This window comes from Nicotiana tabacum, chromosome 14, assembly GCF_000715075.1.
Source record: "Nicotiana tabacum cultivar K326 chromosome 14, ASM71507v2, whole genome shotgun sequence".
Classification (NCBI taxonomy): Eukaryota; Viridiplantae; Streptophyta; class Magnoliopsida; order Solanales; family Solanaceae; genus Nicotiana; species Nicotiana tabacum.
In genome coordinates, this window is record NC_134093.1 from 90,510,222 (window position 1) to 90,531,522 (window position 21,301).

The 21,301-nt window shown below is 41.9% G+C and overlaps 1 long non-coding RNA gene across 1 annotated transcript in view; it reads right to left on the reverse strand.

Annotated features, from left to right (window-relative positions):
• The window catches only part of LOC107791980 (uncharacterized), a 30,146-nt gene extending 10,031 nt beyond the window's left edge, over positions 1–20,115 (reverse strand). Inside the window, exons 1-2 of the long non-coding RNA XR_012698897.1 lie at positions 19,756–20,115; positions 392–1,840 (exon numbers count right to left, since the gene is read on the reverse strand). This is a non-coding gene — a long non-coding RNA (uncharacterized LOC107791980). The remainder of the gene's footprint in view (positions 1–391; positions 1,841–19,755) is intronic.
• Positions 20,116–21,301: the final 1,186 nt, after the last annotated feature.

Here is a 21,301-nt window from a genome sequence, read left to right on the forward strand (position 1 = left end):
CAAATACTTGTTAACCACTCTTATACACCCTTGTATCGTTTAAGACCAATAGGATTAACTTATTATCATCTCAAAGATAATCTCTTCTTGGATTTACGTCGACTACCTTACGGCGTGATCTATGATATGCGAATTTGGGTTGTAACAAAATCGACCATACTAAGCAACAAGCTATCCAATCTAGTCTCTAGACTCCCAATAGTCACCATAAATGACCAATATACACGTTCCATAATGATAGTATCGCCTACTGGAGTGGATACACGAATAAATGCAACTAGAGACTCACGGGCAATAACCAAATAATGAGCGAAATACGAGGACACATATGAATAAGTGGAACCAGGGTCAAATAATACAGAGGCATCTCTATGGAAAAATGAGACAATACCTGCAATCACAGCATTCGAAGCAATAGCATCTGGTCTGGTAAGAAGAGTATAGAAATGGGCCTGGCCGCCCCCTGATTGGCCGCCCCCTCTCAGGCGACCCCTAGCTGACTGGGCTCCACCCCGAGCTGGCTGAGTGGGTGGTGAAGAAACCGGTGCTGATGTCATAGACTGGCTCCTCTGCTGAGCCGGACCTCCCGTAAGGCGGGGACAATGTCTCCTGATGTGGACGAACTCTCCACACTCATAGCAACTCCCCGGTGTTGGTGCTGGGGACTGAAGGGAGCCCCGAGTACCAGATAACTTGTAGATGGACCTAGCATAAACGATCCATGACTCGATGGAGCACGGGACGAACTCTGAGCTGGGAGGGCACTGAGAGATGAATGGCCCTACTGCTAACTGTGTGAACCATGGCCAGATGATGCACCACAGTGAACTGGGCGAGCCGTATGAGCATGTCTGAAAGGACGACCCCTACCATGGAGGAAGTGCCCCCTAGAAGGAACACTGCTAAATCCACCCTGTCCACGAGGCCTCTTGGACACTCTCTCAACCCGCTCCTAGCTGTGAACTATCTCAATCTGACGAGCAATGTCGACAACCGCATCAAAAGTAGCACCAGCCACTCTCTCTCTAGTCATAAGCAATCGCAACTGAAAAGTGAGGCCATCTATGAACCTCCTGATCCTCTATCTGTCTGTGGGAACCAACCAGATAGCATGACGGGCCAACTCAGAAAATCTCATCTCATACTGCATCACGGACATATCACCTTGACGAAGCTGCTCGAACTCCCTGCGCGGCGTGCTGTGCCGACTGGCCTACGCCTCTCGTAAGCCACCTACCACTGTGAACGAGATCCCACTAGTCTCCAGAATACCTGTCGTACGGAGTATCCTATGACACCTGTCCAAGAAACCCTGTGCATCCTCTCCCTCTACACCACTGAAAGATGAAGGCTGGAGCCTCCGAAACCTCTCCAATCTACGCTTCTCATCCTCAGGCATAGCAGGAACCACATAATCCTGAGCTGCGGCAACATACTGGGCCGGTGGTTCCCCGGTGTCCGAGATCCCTGTACCACCTGCTCTGGTGTGCGGGCGGCGGGAATTTGAGCGCCTCCCTCGGCCTGAGAAGTGGCTGCTGGGGCAGAACAGAGACCGCCTGAGCAAGACTGGTACACACGGTCTGAATCTGAGCTAAGGCCTCCTGAAGGCCTAGAATCACAATAGGCACAGGTGGTGCCTGAGTTGGTCCCACAGGCTCATCCACAACTGGTGCATGCTCCTAGACTGGGGCAACTGGTGGGTATGCAGGTACTGCTCAGCTGCTATGCGGGCTGCACCTCTGCCCCTATCATGGCCTCTACCACAACTTTAGCCTCTCGCGGCCCTGGCTAGAGGTAATGGTGGCTGTCCGTCCTGCCCCGTAGTACGAGTCCTCACCATCTGTGAGAGAATCAAACACCAGATATTTAGTCACTAGAATCAACAGATTCGCACGACAAGAATTCAAGAATGTGAAAAAAAAAATTCCTAAGGTTTCTGCATCCTCTCGAAGATAAGTACAGAAGTCTCCGTACTGATCCGCAAGACTCTACTAACCTTGCTTATGACTCGATAGACCTATGTAACCTGGACTCTGATACCAACTTGTCATGAACCAAAACCTAACCCGCCATGATGGCACCTATCGTGATACTAGGCAAGCCGACATATCCAAAACACTTCCAACATTTTACAGAAATGAATTAATATATTTAAAATAACCGGAGTCTTTCATAAAAACGGGGTAAAACCCAAAGAATAAGTTCGGAAAAATAGCCCGACATCGGGGTGTCACTGAGTCATGAGAATCTATATATCCAGACTAATACAAATTGTGTCTTAGAATCAATACAGAAAAGGAAGAAAACATAGAAGGAGAGACAAGGTCTGCGGACGCCGGCAGCTACCGCGTAGTCTTCGGTACTCGATCGCGCACGAACCCAACGACCTCCGTAATCAAACACACCTGGATCTGCACATGAAGTGCAAGGTGTAGCATAAGTACTTTTAGTAAAATAGGTTTAATTGATTAGAAAATATTTTCACCACATTTATTTCAAATTATTAAGTACAAATAAATTAATTTTTAAAAGGAGGGTCAAAAGTTGTCGCCAACATTAAGTGACTTTTAGACACTTTTATCAATAAATATTGATTATCCTTAGATTATTACACCTAGTTTAGGTGAATTTGAAGTTAAATTTGGGGATTTTTTACCATGGCATTGGAGAGTGAGATTTGGTGATTTGAGGGTCGATTTGGGGATGTAATTGGATGAAATTAGTATGGATGGACTTGTAATTGAATGGGTGATCGAAATTTGTGAATTTTGTCGGGTTTTGGGGTGCGAGTCAGGGGTTGACTTTACATATGTGATTCAAGACTTTAGCTTTATCTTTTGAAATTGTTTCCTATGGTTATTGTTGATGGTATTAAGTTATTTTGGCTAGTTTCAAACCATGCAGAGTTGGATTCCCGCGGGAAGGGCTTGTTAGAAGTGTGATTTGGCTTGCTTGAGGTAAATATTCTACCTAAAATCGGGTGAGGCAATAGTTGTTTGAATTATTTGTGATAGCTACATGCTACAGGTACGCATATGTGTGGGGTTTGAGCCCATATGCGAGCATCGGGGCATTCATTCATGCTCGGGGTAGTGTTTTGGCTATGATATGCCTAGAATTGATTGTTAAGCTTTAAGCTATAATGTTTCTCATATTTGTAACCTTATTGTGAACTATTTGAGAAATGTTTGAGGTTACATAGTGGCTAATTCTCTGAATGAACTTGACAATTGCTATTCATGTGATGAAATTGCCGATTTGAGCTATGATAGCACAAATTGCATATGCCTACACTATAGCATGTTATTTATATTAGTCCAAGAGTATGAAACTTGATAATTATTGATCATGTACATGAAATATCATATATTTGCTTTTTGTGTGTTATGAGCTTGACTAGTAACTTATGACCACACCGGGCGGATTGTGATTATTAGCACATGAGTCGGATGTGCGGTTGATATTATTGGCACGTGAGTTGACCGTGCGACACGTGAGTTGTCCGTGCAGATCCAGGTATTTGGTATTGATATTACTAGCACGTGAGTTATCTGTGTAGTGTGTGGATATAGATCCATCAACCTAGGGTCACCCTCTCATGTTTCTCTCTTGATGGTGTACACGGAGATTTGAGAAAAAATGACCAGTCATTTGGTACGACTGTGGAATTATTTTCGAAAATATGGTTAGTGTTTGTTTTGAATTTTGCATTTCATCTTTACTTTCAATTTTCAAAGCTATTATTCTGATTTATTTTCATATCATCTTTATATGTTGTATCATTGACTGAACAGAGAACTTGAGTAATTGAACACAGACACATTCTTTATGTTGTTTAAGACTTGATCAAATTATTATTCTGTACTCGTTAAATTGATTAAATTGTACAGCTTATAGCAAGTAACAACAACAACAACATACCCAGTATAATTTCACATAGTGGGGTCTGGGGAGGGTAGTGTGTACGTAGACCTTAGCCCTACCTTGTGGAGGTAGAGAAGGTGTTTCTAATAGACCCTCAGCTCAGGAAAGTATTGGTACTACAATAATAACAAGAAAACAAGACCAGACAACACCGAGAAACCATGTAAAAGAAGCATACATTATAAGATAGTAAGATGATCTAAATGCAAAAAAAAGAATGACAGATATTCAAAGAAACCTAATACCAACCAAATGCGAGAATACATACTAACACTACCAGTATGAATAATCTAGACTACCTAACCTACTATCCTAATCCTCGACCTCCACACCTTCCTATCTAGGTCATGTCCTCGGTCAGTTGTAGCTCCTATATGGCTTGCCTAATCACCTCACCCCAACTCTTCTTCGGCCTACCTCTAACTCTCCAAAGGCCCTCCAATAGCAACCTCTCACACCTCCTTACCAGGGCGTATGTGCTTCTTATTGTCAAATGTTGTTCCCGCATCATGTCCTCAATAGGGGAAACACTCACCTTGTCCCGAATAACTTCATTCCTAGACCTATCTAACATGGAGTGCCCGCACATCCATCTCAACATCCTCATTTCTGCTACCTTCATCTTCTAGACGTGGGAGATCTTGACTGGCCAACACTCATCCCCATACAACATAGCCGGTCTAACCACCACTCTATAAAATATACCTTTATATTTTGGTGGTCCTTCCTGTCATACTAAATACCGGAAGCAAGTCTCCATTTAATTCATACCGCCCCAATACGATGTGCGACATATTCATCAATCTCTCCACCCCCAACCCCCCCTGTATAATAGATCCAAGGTACTTCCCCTCCTAGTGATGACTTGTGAATCTAGCCTAACCTCTCCTTCCACTCCCTAAGTAGCACCAGTAAACTTACACTTCAAGTATTCTATCTTGGTTCTACTCAACTTGAAACTTTTAGACTCCAGGGTCTTTTTCCACACCTCTAACCTCGCGCTAACACCGTCTCGCATCTCGTCAATAAAAACAATGTCGTCTTCAAATAAAACACACCATGGAACCTCCCCCTGGATGTGGCTAGTCAGTATGTCCATCGCTAGTGAAAACAAAAATGGGCCGAGTGCCGACCCTTGATGCAACCCCATCATGACTGGAAAATGGTTCGGGACCCCTCCCACTGTCCTCACACAGATCTTTGCTCCATCATACATGTCTTTAATCACCCTAATATAGGCAACAGGTACCCCTCTACCCTCCAAACATCTCCACTAAACCTTCCTAAAACTTTATCGTAAGTCTTTTCTAAGTCGATGAACACCATATGCAAGCCCCTCTTCCTCTCTCTATACTGTTCCATCAATCTCCTAACAAGGTGAATGGCTTTCGTAGTCAAATATCCCGACATAAACCCTAACTGGTTATCACAAATAAACACACTTCTCCTCACCCTTAGCTCCACCACCCTCTCACACACCTTCATACTATGACTAAGCAGCTTAATTCCTCGATAGTTATTGCAATTTTTTGATATCACCCTTATTCTTGTACAAAGGAACCATCGCACCCCATCTCCACTCTTCGAGCATCTTTTTCATCATAAAAATGACATTAAATAACGTAGTAAGCCACTCCAAGCCCGCTCTGCCCACACTCTTCCAAAACTCCACCAGGAATTTATCTGGCCCGGTCGCTCTGCTCCTGCTCATCTTATGCATAGCACCCACAACTTCCTCAACTCTAATCTGCCTGCAATAGCCAAAGTCACAACGACTCTTGGAGGATCCCAAATCACCCAGAACAGTGTCTCTGTCCCCCTCCTCGTTCAAGAGAGTATGGAAGTAAGTTTGCCATCTCTGACAGATATGCGCCTCATCCAACAAAACATTACCTTCTTTGTCCTTGATGTACTTCACTTGGTCCTAGTCACGGGCCTTTCTATCTCTCACATTGGCTTACCTAAAAATCAACTTATCCCAGCCTTTACCCTCAAGCTTTTCATATAAACGACTAAATGTTGCAGTCTTAGCTGCCGTAACTACTAACTTTGCCTGCTTCCTAGCCAACTTATACCGCTCCATATTCAACATCTTCTCCTCCTTGTCAATTCTTTCTACTAACTTCAAATACGCTGCTTTCTTGGTGTTCACCTTTACTTGGACCTCTCTATTCTACCATAAGTCTCCGTTGCGACCACCATAGTAACCCTTCGAGACCCCTAATACCTCTCTGGCAGCTTCCTTAATGCACTGTGCCGTCATGGTCCACATCAGGCTCGCATCTTCACTACTCCTCCAAGCTACCATCGTCAACAACTTAACCCCCAACTCCCATGCTTTGTCTTTAGTCAAGGATTCCCATTTGATCTTAGCTTGGCCATATAACACCCTCGTCCTCTTTTTCCTCGTGATCTCGAGATCCATCACCAGGAGTTTATGAAGGGTCGTGAGGTTCTCACTGGGGATGACCTTGAAATCCATGAAAAGACCTTTATTGGATCTCCTGCAGGGTATATAGTAAATCTGGGTCTTGGCCACCGAGCTCCAGAAGGTGACCAAATGTTCCACCCTCTTCGAAAAATCAAAGTTTGTTATCAGCAAATCAAATGCTCTAGCTTAATCCAGCAGCGAAATACTCCCTCCACTTCTATTTTCAAAACCGAAACCACCATGTACATCATCATAGCACCGAGACGTCGCTCCAATGTGGTCGTTCAAATCTCATCCAATAAAAAGTTTCTCTGTGTGCAGCATACCGCGCACCATCTCATCCAAATCCTCCTAGAAATACCTCTTGACCTCCTCATCCAAGCCTGTCTAGGGTGCGTACCCACTGATTCTGTTCAAAGTAAACCCACCAACAACTAACTTAATACTCATTAGCTTGCCGCTCACTCTCCTAACCTCTACCACTAAATCCCTCAGGTCCTTATCAACCAAAATACCAACCTCGTTCCTGCCCCCCCTTGCTCCTAGAAAACCATAGTTTAAACCCATCCGCATCTCGTGCCCTATATCCTACCCATTTAGTCTTTTGTACACAAGCTATTTTAATCTTCCTCTTCCATGGAATCTTCGCTAACTCTATAGACTTCACAGTCAAAGTTCCTATGTTCCAAGACCCAACTCCCAACCTAGTGGCTCCCTTCACCATTTTACCCCTCCCTCCCCCCCTCCCCCCATCACCCTCTTTATCCCCTTTCCTACCTCCCACACCCAATCCCTCAGAATGACCCCCACCTCTTATGGACAAGAACTTAACCTATCATCATTTACCAAAGCCACTATAATATAAGGGACACTACACAAGCACTACCCCAAAACAAGGGACAAATTTACAAATAAAAGAAATTACCGAAATATAATCTTCAACTAAAGGCACTAAAATAGGAAACGGATAAAACTACACTAACTAAAGGGAATAAATCCTACAACTAGTAGTGACAAAAACAAGCAAGCAAAGATTTAAGACAAAATCGAGCAAGTAAGATAAAGGACAAAATCGAAACAGTTATTGATGCTCTTGCTAATGTAATTAGTAAGAGTGAATATGGACAACCTGAAATAAGCAGTCAACAGATACTGTTAGTGCTAAAATAGCAAATATCGAGATAAAGGAGGAATGGTAATACCTGAATCGCAGCGCCTGAAGTTCTGTTTGTCAGAAGTAATGGAAATCTGTTGGTCATTCTTGAGCCTTGATTCTTGGGGGGGAGAAGAACACATCGGAAAACCGGCTGGATGACGGCAATTGCACTGGCGTGTGGCTGGATCTTCGCTAGAAGGTTGGCTGATTTCAATGGGGTCCGCTGATGTGTCCCTACACATACGTAGGATGCGAAAGGAAGGGAAAAGAGAGTGAGAGAGAGAGAGCAATGCATTATGCACTCCGACCAGTTGCCGGAGAGAGAATAGAAGAAGATGATTGGAAGAAGGGGGAAGAATAGAAAGAGAGAAAGAAAAAGAGAAGGTCGGAGACGAAGGAAAGAAGAGTGGATAGATGGAGGTTAGAGGCCTTACCTGTGCTGCTTGCAGTGATGGTGGAAGATGGAAGTGATGGCGATGGCAGACGGTGTTAGTCTTTTTAGTGAAGAGAGAGAGAGAGAGAGAGAGAGAGAGAGAGAGAGAGAGAGAGAGAGAGAGAGAGAGAGAGAGAGAGAGAGAGAGAGAGAGAGAGAGAGAGAGAGAACATTCTGCTTATACATCATCCACAGGTTATAACAAGTATCAATAATAATTCGTGCTTCTTTACCTTGCCGGGGTTAGTTATGATACTTGGTGAGTACATTGGGCCGGTTGTACTCATGCTACACTCTGCAATTAATTGTGCAGATCTAGATGTTGGGACCAGTCAGCAGTAGTAGAATTGCTTTTTGAGATGAGTATGTACTGTTATTTTTAGTTCGTACAGTATTGTTATTTAGGTTTCATACTTGTATTCTGTTGTAGAGCTCATGACTCGGTATTCACCAATTTCTCGAGGAATTATCATATATTAGCGGTATTGTGCTTTATTAAGGTTTCAGACTCATGTTATATTTGTCTTTTCTGCTATTATGGTTTATTATTGTTATGTCTGGCTTGCCTTCCAAGTATGTTAGGTGCCATCACGACTCATTGGGTTTTGGGTCTTGACGGTACGTATACATATACATATATGTGTATAGTACATACATATATATATACACACACAAACATGTAGACATGTGTTCATATAATATATTTCGATGATTTTTCACGTAATATTGGCTATATATACAAATATGTATATACACACACACACACACACGTACACATGTGTTCATATAATATATTTTGATGATTTTTAATGTGTATATATATATATACAAACACAAATACACACGTGTTCATATAATATATTTCGATGATTTTTCACGTAATATTGGGTTGAGATTATTGTAAATTTTAGTAGACAATTTAACCATCTAACTTCAAATCCTGGATCTGTTGTTGCTTGTAATCAATGTAACTTGCAAGATCTAGACTGAAAAGAGGGGTAGCTCCTCAGTTTGAAAGTCTTCTAGCTTTGTACCTCTATCGTTCTAGCTTCAAGCCAACCCGTAGTGTGGTCTGTCTTGATAATCACATACATCTTAACCTGTAATTTCTGATGAAGCAGAAGTAGTGTTGTATTATACCAATAACCATGATAGTTGATAAGCATGAATAGTTCTTGACGGCTTGTCCTGTTAATTTAGTTTTGTTAATTTTTGAGTTCATAGTTCTTACCCTTGAAACTATAGGGATCTGTTTTGTTCAAACGTCAATATTTCAAGACTCTTAAACATCTAAGTAGCATTTCTAGTTATGGGAACTAAAAATAATATATTGCTTTGGGATGCGTGTTACAATATGTCTAGTGAATTATCAGACCCCCATTGATATAGTAGAAGAGTCCTACTCTAGGTACATTTCCATAAAAGGTAAAAAAATAACTAGATTTGCTAATTGCCGGTTCCTTGGCGATATGCGCCGAGATTCTTGCCGCAATATCCGGTAGGTCGTGGATATTTCTGTCTTCCATTTGATATCTTCGAGGTCGCTCAACGCTAAGGTCGATACCGGACTCAACATTCCTCGAAGGCAGGTCTTTCGACCTAAAGTTCTAGCTCGGTGAGACTCGAGGTCAATCTACAGTCCGTGATCGCCAAATTTTAAGTCAAATCTACCAAGTTGTAATCGAGCTCGACTTCGACCGTATACAGGTAGTCCCCTCATTTTTAGGAGAGTAGACGACGATAAATGACATGAACTTCCGATCCGGATCTCGATTGTTTGCGACAGAACGACAAAACAGCCAAAACGTCTCATCAGTCAAGTCTTAATGGCATTAAATGACTGTCAGTTGCCGGTCGGCCACTCCCAGATATGAACAATCGTCGAGAAACTACAAATACCCATCATTATCGTATTCAATCTTTACTTCCAAAACTTTTGCCCTCGTACCTTAGAAATTTGTATACTCCAAAACATCAATTTTTTGATTACTCTAAAATCACTTTATAAGAACTTATGTTCTTTATCCCAAATTATCAAGCATATCCTTTTAAATTCCCTTTTTCCCTTAACTTTCCAAAAAAAATGGCGAAGACCACAAAGTCAGTTCTTCAAAATTAAACTCCATCTGCCTCGCGACCGGCTGAAGAGGAAAATTTTTTGTCTGCTGCTACTGAGGAAATGACACTGGATCCCTTCGAGAAAATCCCTTCGGTACTGGGTCAGTGCGAGCCGATATCGATATATATATGCTCGATCACCGACAGTCTCCTCTCCAAGGTCAAGGAGGATTACAACTGGGTTGATAAGCACGTGGTGGTGCCTATGCCCGAGGAAGCAATTACTACCCACGTGGAGAGTTTTTTAAGTGTTTACTCTATCCCTTCATGTTAGGCCTCTTGGACCCGGTCATCATAGTCTTTTGTAAGGTACAAGGTGACCCTCGGTCAAATTCATCCCACTTTATGGAGGATAGTAATTCTCCTCCACTTCTTCGTAAGAAAAATTGAGTAGTGTCCCTTCACCATTGATCACCTCATGCATCTGTAAAGTCCCTGACTCTATAGAGAGGGATTAATAAAACTTGCCCGTCGGGCCAGTAAGGCCCCATTCTCGAGCATAGATGAGGATCGGGACCGAGGTTGGTTGGGCCGATTCATTTGAGTGAAGACCTCAGATATAATCCCGGTAGAGGACATGCCATTTCCCGAGAAATGGAGCATAAAACGTAAGTATAACCTTGCCTTTAAGATTTCGTTTATTACTTTTCCTCTTTCTCCCTTCTTATCGATGTTTCATGGTGCAGCTGTTGCAGTGGCTCTAGGGCATCATGTCACAAAAGCCCTATTCCAAGCGGTCGTGGCACGAACTTTTGAAAGGCCGGTGGGAGGCCCGTTCCTACGGTGAGATTCCTCTGTTGAATGAATAACACTTAGTTTTCTTGTCATGTTGCTTCTCACTTTTTCTTCCTTTGCAGGTCTTCCCAAATATGTTGAAATGAGGCCTCCATCCGGTGATGAAGACATCCTCCACGAACCATTTTCTCCGAGGCAGGATAAAGAGAAGAAAAGAAGAAGGGCCCCAATAAGAAAAAACTGAAAAGGAGGCTGGTGTGTAAATCCAAGCAAAGTACCAATGCTCGGGAGGTCCCATTGGGGTCATTGAATAGTCCAGGGTGGTCGACGAAAAGGCAGTGGCCAAAACCTCTGAACCAGGGACGGACGAGGCCATTTTGTCCCGAGCTGGGGAGGTTGACAAGGAGACCACGGCCGGTACTCCTCGAGCAGATGACATTTCACTGAAGGATGCACTTGGGGTGATAGATCTCTCCGGGTCGCCTCTATTTACCGACTCCATGATCAACGAGGCCCACTCAAATGAGGGGCCTAAAGGGGTGGCAAATTCTTTCAATAACTTCTTCGATGGCTTGGATTCTACCGCCTCGGAGGATGTCACCGGACTGGGTGACTTATTTGTACCAAAGAAGGTATCATCTTCAGGAGCCAGTGGATCTTCTTCAAGTCCGAGATTAGTGGACCGGTTCTCAGCTCCAAGTGCAGATCTTGATCTGTGGTGGTCAATCATTATGTCTATCCTGGAGTATGCCCGGGTTCTCTTCGCCCAGTGGATGTTTCCAACTATCTTCGGTGGTTGGTGACCTAAGAGGACCAGGCCAAGATGGACGAGGTGTAAGCGCCTACCTATTCAACGAAGCTCAACATGCGTTAAATCGGGTAACTTCGAATGACTCTTTATTATGTACTTAGATTTAAGTCGCAAATAATCGTAACATCTCTCTTCATGTTTGCAAGCCTCGGTGCTTCATCACAAAACTTTTCTCTGATATTGGGAAGAGTTAAACCAACATGAGGCCAAGACTCAGGAGCTTACTGGAAAGAGGGACACTTACAAGCTTCTTAGTGAGAAACTCCAGGCTGAGCTAGAAGCTGCTCGAAAGGAGCATGCTAACCTGGTCGAGTAGGTAAGATGAGTATTTGAAGTTAGTGACGATCATTCAGACATAGTGGCTAGCGAATCGAACCCGCAGGTTCAAAACAAACTTGACCAGATCGAGCAGCTCCAAGAGGTGGTGGATAAGGTGAAAGCTGATGCCGAAGAATGGAAGAGAGCATGGACTTCTTGGCCTCGGAAAAGAAGACTACTCGGGCACAACTGGCTTTGACTGAGGTCCAGCTCCGGGCTGCAAAAGAAAAAGCCTTGGTAAATGCCAAAAAAATCTAGGAGATCGAGTCTCAGCTGAGCTCGGCAGTTTCTGGCCAAGAAAATTTGGCCAAGGAACTTAAGGCGGCCAAGTCGGAGATTGCTGTGGTCAGGGCCGAGGCTGATGAGAGGGTGGCCCAGCGTAAGGCCGATGCCGAAGCGACTCAGCACCAAGTGGGAATATGGTGGAGTATATGAAGTGGCAATCATAAAGGGAGGCCCTCGAGGGAGTTCAAGCTCAGGGTTTTGACCTGTTGGCTGATATCGAGAATGCCAAGATATTCGAAGCCAAGACCAGGAAATTGGCTTATCCCGAGGTGGTGGATTTTGAGGGTTTTGAAGATTCGGATGAGCCCGAAGGTGGCGGAGACCCCGAAGGTGATGACGCGGCTCCCGGCGAAGACTAGGCCACTTTGCGTCCTTTTAGACGTTTTTGTCTTTTGTTTTTTGGAGCCGTTTTTGGCCATTGTAGAATTTTGTATCGGAGCCATTTGGCCCTTGTAAAAAGAATTTTAAATAAATATATAAGGCCTTCTTTTCCTTTCACAACTTTCAAAATTTTCCCTTTGCTTTATTATTTGTATTCACAAATATCGAAATGCCTTAGCATAAAATAATTAGATTATGTTCGAAAGTTCAAACAAACATTTCCTTTACATTTTTCTGTTTTAGGGCATCTTGGGGTTTGGTGTTATCGGAAACTCTCTCTCAAAGTGAGTAATTTAGATTATAGTTTGTCGATGGTAGCCTTTCTAACTGGTTATGAAACATTTTCTTTTTTTAGGCCTTGTTTTTGTTACGGGTCTCGGACGTTTTCGAGCCGTCGTAATATGGTTGTAGCCTTTTAGTTCGGGTGTCGCCCAGTGGGCTTGCTTTCCCGAGTTATCCGGACTTGCCTAATGTAACTGTCCCTGGGTAGGGGTTGCCTTAGCCTTTAAAATTCGGGCTTAGCCTAATAGGACTTATGCCACCAAGCTCTGATAATTCGAACCGTCTGAGTTTGGTTTCGGATAGCTGTCCCTGAGTGGGAGTGATTGCATGAACTCGGACTAAGGTGGCCCTTGGGCTCGATACCTTTAGGATATCAGAAGTAGGGAATTTCTTAACAAATGGAAAAAACTTAAAAAGACAATGATACTTATCTGCAAAGAAGAGACTACTTTTCATTCTTGTGTGTCATAATTACATATGTGTACAAGCACTGTGTTGGGGCTCGAGCAATATATGTGGGCATGGTTCATTTGATTTTTTGGCCCTTATAATAAATCTTATCAATCGAGACCCTTCGGTTACGAAGTTTCTTCCCTTGCTAAAGTCGATATCGAAGGGTAATGTCCCCCAGTATTCGAGGTTGATTGTAGAGAAGCCTCGGATACTGTTAATGTGATCTTCGACATCAATTGTTGACTGGTCTTCGATTCTAAGTTAGCACGATCAACTGTTACCTCGTTAAAAACCTTGCCGGAAAGTCCATTTGGGAAAAACCTGGTTCAAGGGAAAAAGAGTGCAACGCGTGCTTTCAGACCTAAAAACTTTGTACTGCTCCTTGCCGGTTACCAGCAAGCGTTAGTCCAAAATATAAGTAAAAGAAAAAGAATGGGACAGTAGCTTAGCAGTAATATCATTTTAGGTGAGTTATATTCTAATTGCTCGGTAGTTGTTCGCTGTTCATCGTTCCGAGCTTGTAGGATCCTTTTCTGGTGATTTCGATGATATGATACGGCCCCTCCCAGTTGGGCCTCAACTTTCCCTCGTTCAGGTTTCGGGTGTTCAACGTGGCCTTCCTTAGTACTAAGTCCTCGACATTGAAGTATCAAAGCTTGGACCTTCTGTTGTAATATCTCTCGATCTGTTGCTTCTAGGCAGCCAACCGGACAAGGGCAGCTTAGCGCAGGTCTCCACTTCATCATATCGACCTCCTCACGAAGTTGCCCGATCATCTCGATCTTCTACTGCAGCTGTGAGATTGAAATGTTAACCACCGCTCCCGAATCGAGCCCGTAAGCTTTTAGGACTTTCATTACCTGCTCGATCATGTCGGACTGATCTTGGTGAGCCTTGGCCAACTCAGCTCGTAGGTCCCTGATCTCCTCTTCTTTTTACCCACAAAGAAGTTTAAGGGCATTTCTCTCCTCTGTGAGCCCTCGGAGGTCGGCTTCATACCGACTCAGCTTAGCTTGAGAGCGAGAAAATTCTTCCCAATGAAGCGTTGAGGCCTACGCAGTAAGAAGAAGAGAAGTTAAGACAGAAAGAGAAAAATGAACACAAGGGTAATACCAGCATGGGGATTTAAGGCTTACCCAATTCAAAGCTTTCTGCACTTCATTGAAGAGGCTCGATGCCTCGCCCGAGTCCTTCCTCGAGACCTCCAAGTCGCTCGGGCCAGTAGCATCTTCGACCCCAGTAAAGTAATTCACGTAAGGGATCCTACCTTCCGTGGCCCCCTTCGATGGAGAGGGTCTTCAAGGCCCAAGCCTCTTGAATCATCTCCTCAGAAAACGAGGGGAGCAGTGGGGAGCCTCCAATTTCTATTGCCCCAAGTAGATCACTTGGGGCGTTCTTTGCATCTCGAGGGGCCTCGAGACTAGCCCCTACAGCCGTACCCACCATTGGCTCATTATGGTGGGAGGTATCTTCAACCCTCGATGACTTGGGGACTTCGTCCGAGTCTGTTCCCGAGACCCCCTCATCTCGAGACGAAATCTCTGCAGACTTCATCGATTCAATGGTTTTAGGGGCCTCGGTGCTCATTCCCACTCTGGCTACCAGCCCAGAGTCGTCTTCTTCCTCTCCTTCGTCTTCATCCCTGAGACGCCAAATAGAGTATTCGGTCATGAGGGTGATGTTCTTCCTCGGCTTAGGAGCTGCCCTCTTCTTAGGCTCAGGATCCTCAGAGGTTGAGATTATTTTCCTCTTTCTGTCCTTCACCGATTTCAGTGCCGAGATCGAAGTCTCCCCCTCACCAGATAAGGGCCTCATAATAGCGTCTTTGCCAAGGCCTGTATGAAAGGAAATTAAATAAGAAATGCTTCAAACAAAATCGTCAAAGAAGTAGAAAAGTGGCTTACCATGAGTTTTGGCCTCCCATCGACCCTTTGATAGATCGCTCCATGAGCGCTCGACATTCGTAGAGATTGAAGTTAGGTCCCGAACCCAGCTCTTGAGGTTAGGAATTGCACCGGGCATCCAAGCGATCACTACATCACGAAAAAGGATATCGATGAGAAGAAGCAAAGGAGCAAAACAATTAATAAGAAGTAACTGGGGGATTGTACTTACGCTTCATGTTCCATTTCTTGGGAAATAACATCTTCTCGGTCAGGATTAGGTCGGAAGTCTTCACTCGAACGAACCGGCCCATCCAGCCCCGGTCCTTGTCCTCGTCTATGCTAGAGAACAACACTTTGGTAGTCCGGCGCTGAAGTTTTATTAGTCCGCCTCGATAGAGGATGGGGCTGTACAACCTGATGAGGTGGTCGAGGGTGAAAGGCATCCCCTCGACTTTGCTCACGAAGAAGCGGATCAGAATAACAATTTGCCAAAAAAAAGGATGGATATGGCCTAGGGTTATTTGGTATTGGCGGCAAACATCAATGACAACGGGGTCGAGGGGGACCGACGTGAAAGGGTAAGTGTAAACACTTAAAAACCCTTCCACATGGGTGGTAATATCTTCTTCGGGAGCCGGGATCACCACTTCTTTGTTCCCCCGGTTGCAATCTTTCCTTACCTGTTTAAGGTATCCCTTAGTTATCGAGCACATATACCTCGATACTGGATCACATCAACCGGGAACCTACGAGGCTTTGTCGGTCTTAAAATCAGAAGTGAGAACACACCTCCCGGGAACGTACTCCTTAGGTTGTGGCTCCACCGGTGTTTTGTCATCGGCCGACCGCGATGAAGAAGCATTTTTTTAGGAACAGTTTTTGACGTTTTTGCCATTTTGGACTTGAAGATTAAAAATAGAGGGAGATGATAAGATTTGGTGTTCTAAGAATATGTTAGCAGTGAAAATCGCAGATTTGCAGATGAAGTACCTAGAAGATGAAAAAAAGAACTTAGTAGATTTGGAGATTGGAAATTTAAAAGTAAAAAATGGTGAAGAGCGGGGCTATTTATAAATTTGGCGATGACAGTTCAATATCAGTAGTGGCCGACCATCGTGTGACACACATTTAATGCCTTAGTAACTGAACCGACGGGAAATTTATCACGTATGTCATGGTTGGGCTCGATGCAGACGTCAGTGCGTGTCTAGTCATGTCATTAAAAAATCATATCGTTTCTCGCCACATTCTTTTCGAGAAACGAGGAGACTATCTGTATACGGTCAAATCCGAGTTTGTCCTTCGTGTAATTAGTCGAGATTGGAACCTGATGAACCGAGGGTCGTCATTGTAACATCGAGATTAGAAGTAAAGCCAGGTTATCAAACTCAAGATTCAGGGACCGATCAATACCGAGCTCGAAGTCAATATAGAGCTCGATTCAATACCGAGCTCAAAGTCAATATTGAGTTCGAGTCAATACCGAGCCCGAGTCAATATCGAGCTCGAGATCCGGAGATCGATCTGTACCAAGACCAACCAAGATCGAGCTATGAGACAAAGAGCCGTTGTAGCCGCACTTAGGGAGAGAATCTCGACGGAAATTAAGGAAAATCTAATTAATTAATCTATCATGAGATCTCTACTATGTATTTTTTATTATATCCATCCCATGATTTTTCCACTATATTAAGAATGACATTTTTATAAGAACAGATTGAACATCGGCAGAAAAGATCAAAACATTCATACACTTATATTTCAAAGATTATTACACTGATATATATAGAGATTATCCTTTTTGGGGCTTTGGATATTGATTCATCTTGCTCGTTTATAAATTCTCTAATCAATTTGGTTTATATTTCTTTCCTTTTTGCAATAAACATTCGATATATTTCTACTTATCTTTCCGGTTTGTACCAATTTATATCATGTGTCTTTAGAACCGTGTATAAATTCAACTCCATCCGTTTCTCGGGTAAACACATATTTTATGAGTTTGGATGCTAACATCGCATACATATGATTCCTTTTGCCTACTACCCATCATGATCCTTTTCCCCCTAAGTAGTTAGTTTAGGTGTTATAGTTTGATATTTAATTCTCTGATCTAATAAGTCTACTCAACTTCTATACCGCAACACAACGTAAAATCAGAAGTATAAAATCCAATATTCCCTATCATTATGAGATCTAAATTAAACACTTGGTTTAGGCTCGGGCTCTTCCAAAATAAAGTTATACGGGCTCCAACCCAAATTCTAAGCATTACATGTATTAGCATGTAAATTGATGCAACCAAATATTAAGAAGCATCATCGAAAGGGATTAAGTATACCGTGTTTAATAAATTTTTACTTTTTTGTACTTGTTGGTTGAAAAGTGAAAAAAATTTCTAGAGAGGGATATTATATTCTTAAACAGAAGTAGACTAAAATGTCATGAGTAGATTCGCTTCGTTTTATTTATTCTTCCTTTTCATCTGTTTGTTTGTGTGTGTTTTTCCACTGTAGGATGATAACTCCCATAGTTTATCATGATATAATTGTTCACTATGAGAATCGTGAGCACAAGATTTATGGTGTGGATCCATCAAGTTACTTGTACGATCCAATCTTTTGAATGACACGTGTGAAATCACTTCATGATATTCCTGAAAACTTGAGTAGTTTGATATCTATAAAGTGTGAAATTTCTAATACTTATCTCAGTATGAATGTGAATTGTGATGAAGATCTGAAGCACGTGTTCAATATTTATGCAAACCACAGAAGCATACATATTATTGTTCACAGTGTAGATATAATTCCTTCCCCCTGACAAGTACATGATGACTCAAATGGAGAATTTAACAGTTTGGCTCCCAATGAATCAGCGGACATGAATGACAGTGAAGAATGTTGCAGACCCAATTGACCTTTTTATAGAGGAGAAGAATCAAGAAGTTGATGAATTTCTTGAGGTAGAAGATAAAATAGATGACGATTCTGATTTAGATGATAAAACCCCTATGAAAATATCATTGAGAGGGAAAAAGTTCATCTATGATCCTTCTCAAAAAATTAAATTTGTAAAAGGAGACTTGTTTACCTCAGTTGATGCATTTAGGGATGCATTGAAAGATTATGCTATCCAAGAAGGAATGACATTGATGAGAATTAAGAATGAAAAGAGTAGATGCACAGTTAAGTGTTTACTGTCGGGATGTTCTTGGAGAATACATGCTTCTCCTCTCCCAGATGGAATCACATATAAAACTAAAAGCTTAAAGGATGAGCATGGTTACACTAGGGACGGGGATAAAATCGATGAAGCTAATTCTACTTGGATTGCAAAAAAGTTGGTGGATATTCTTAGGGAAGACCCTGATATATATGACTAACAAAGGTATAATGGCAATTATGAAGACCTAAGGATTAACACCTCACAGGATGCAACTTTGGAGAGCAAAGTGCAAGGCATTAGAAGAGATCGAGGGAAGCCACAAGGAGTCATATGGAAATCTTGCCAAATATGCTGAAATGTTCAGAGAATCAAACCCGGGAAGTATTTTTAACTTTACTGTTAGTCCTAAATTTCAGAGATGTTTCTTTTCATTTCTCGCTTTGAGGAATGGATTATTGGGAGGATGTAGACCCTTTGTTGGTTTTGATGGTTGTCATCAAAGGACCATATGGTGGAGTTTTGCTATTGGCAGTTGCATTAGATGCGAATAATGGCCTATTTCCAGTTGCATTCGCTATTGTTGAGAGTGAACAAAATGAAACCTGGAGATGGTTTTTCTATTGGTTAAATAATTTTGTTGGTGCTTGGCCTCGTGACAAGCCGTGGACATTTATGAGTGATAGAAAAAAGGTGAATAAATTATGTTGTATCTATTTTACATGTAATATTTTTAGATATTTATACACCCACAATCTGATTTGTTCTTACTTATTTATTTAGGGACTCCATCAAGCATATGAAGAGATCATTCCATTTGTGAGTGGAAGATATTGTGCTAGACATATATATATGCCAACTTCAAGGCACAATACCCAGGACTCCTTCTAAGAAACTACTTTTGGCAAGCTGCAAAAAGTTATGAAGTTAAGTACTTCAATGAGGCAATGGAAATGATTAAGCAAATTAATTCAAAAGCGTGGGAGTATTTATCTAAAATTGATAAGAGAACATGGGCAAGGCATACTTTTGATCCTAGGGTAAAGACTGATCACATAACAAATAATAATATAAGCGAGTCTTTCAATTCTTGGATAGGTGAGTTGAGGGTAAAGCCTATTTTGAAACTTGTAGATGGTCTTAGGGCCAAACTAATGACTAGACTTCATACAAGATACCAGAAAGGTCGTGGCTGGGAAAGTGAAGTACCACCAACTATAATTGAGAAATTAAATAAGGCTAAAAAGGACTCAAGAAAATGCACTTTGCAGGTTGCCGCTACTAATGAGTTTGAGGTTATTGACAAAGATAGATACTATATAGTTAATCTTGATACAAGAACATGTCAGTGTGGCATATTTCAGATTTCAGGATTACCTTGTAAACATGCTGCTCTTGGTATTTCCCACAAGAGAGATTTGAGGGAGGCATACTGTGATCCAATGTTAAAGACGGAAGCTTATCTCAAATCATACATCCTGTTCCTGATGAAACTTTTTGGCCACCTATGACTGAAATCCTTCCTGCAACCATTCTTCCGCCGGATCTTAGAAAGCAGCCTGGTAGACCAACTAAAAATAGAAAAAGAGCAGCTGATGAATGTAATGTAACTTCCCAATCGAAGAGATCATGTACATTAAGATGTTCGAATTGCAAACATTTTGGACATAATAAAAAGACTTGTCAGGGGCTCCAGTTAGAGCAATAGAAAAAAAGGTACAAAAATTTCATGCCTTGAATTAGAAAATACAATAGATTGCATATGTATCAAGTATACTAATTTATTTTGTTTAGGACTCGAAGGGGAAGGGGTATGGCCGAAAAGAAAAAAGTGGCCCTGGGTTATCTACTGTTGGTTTAAGCGGAGCTGTTTTATGGGTAAAGAGTTCATTCAAGTTTCTTTTTGTTCTTTTATTTTGTATAACACATATATCAACTAACAATAATTATTTCCAGGAACACGCTACAGGAAATATTCCTATTGTTGTCTCTGCTCAAGGAAGTCAATCTAGTTGCACTCCTTTGTCTGCAAATACAACAGCTCCTAATGCATCACTTAATAAAGATACTATTCCTCCAAGGCAACGGAAGCATGTTGCCAAAAAAAAAATCTGTTGCAACTGGAAAACCTAGAAAGGTTATTCTATATACCTTTATTGCTTAGTTTATGATACTTTATATGTTATTTCTAAAACGAAATATACTTTTCACTTTCTAGAGAGGAAGGCCTTTAAAAACTTCTACTTCTGAATACTAATACTCAAGTGGTGCAAATGAAAGCGTGGAGGATTTGAAGAATATACCACTGGTTCTGATGGACGGAGAAGTCTTTTAGTATGTTGCATTAAAATATGGATACTTTCTTAGTTATCTAAACATTCTGTTATCCTTTTAAATTCTTTGGTTAAGTACAATGATTACATTTTTGTTATTTTTGGTTAGTTATATTTAAGTTATTGCCAAATCATATTACCGATGCTTCGTTTTTAGATATCTACTCATATTATCCGATCAAAAGTGACAAACAAGCATATTCTGTCTTTTCTTGTTGTGAAAGATGTTGTAACTAGTATACTCAAACAACTAACATATTTTTCAATTCTTTCCTCAAGGCTAATGGTGTGATACTACAATTTACTAAGAGTTAAGACGACATTTCAGAGTGATTGATGAACTAAAAACAAGTCTGCACTTAAGCAGAAAATATCCCTATATAATCCTGCGTTAAATAATTCATCTGAAACTCAAAAATGTTAGGAAACAAAAACGAAGAAATTCAAGAACTACTCATTACAGATATTATCATTTCCAACAAAGTATAATTTAAACTAAACAATATGACAGACATTAATCGTCCTACTTGGTACTCGCCCTCCTCGATTTCAGACGGTTGATGTTGTAGCACCTAATCTTCAACATATTG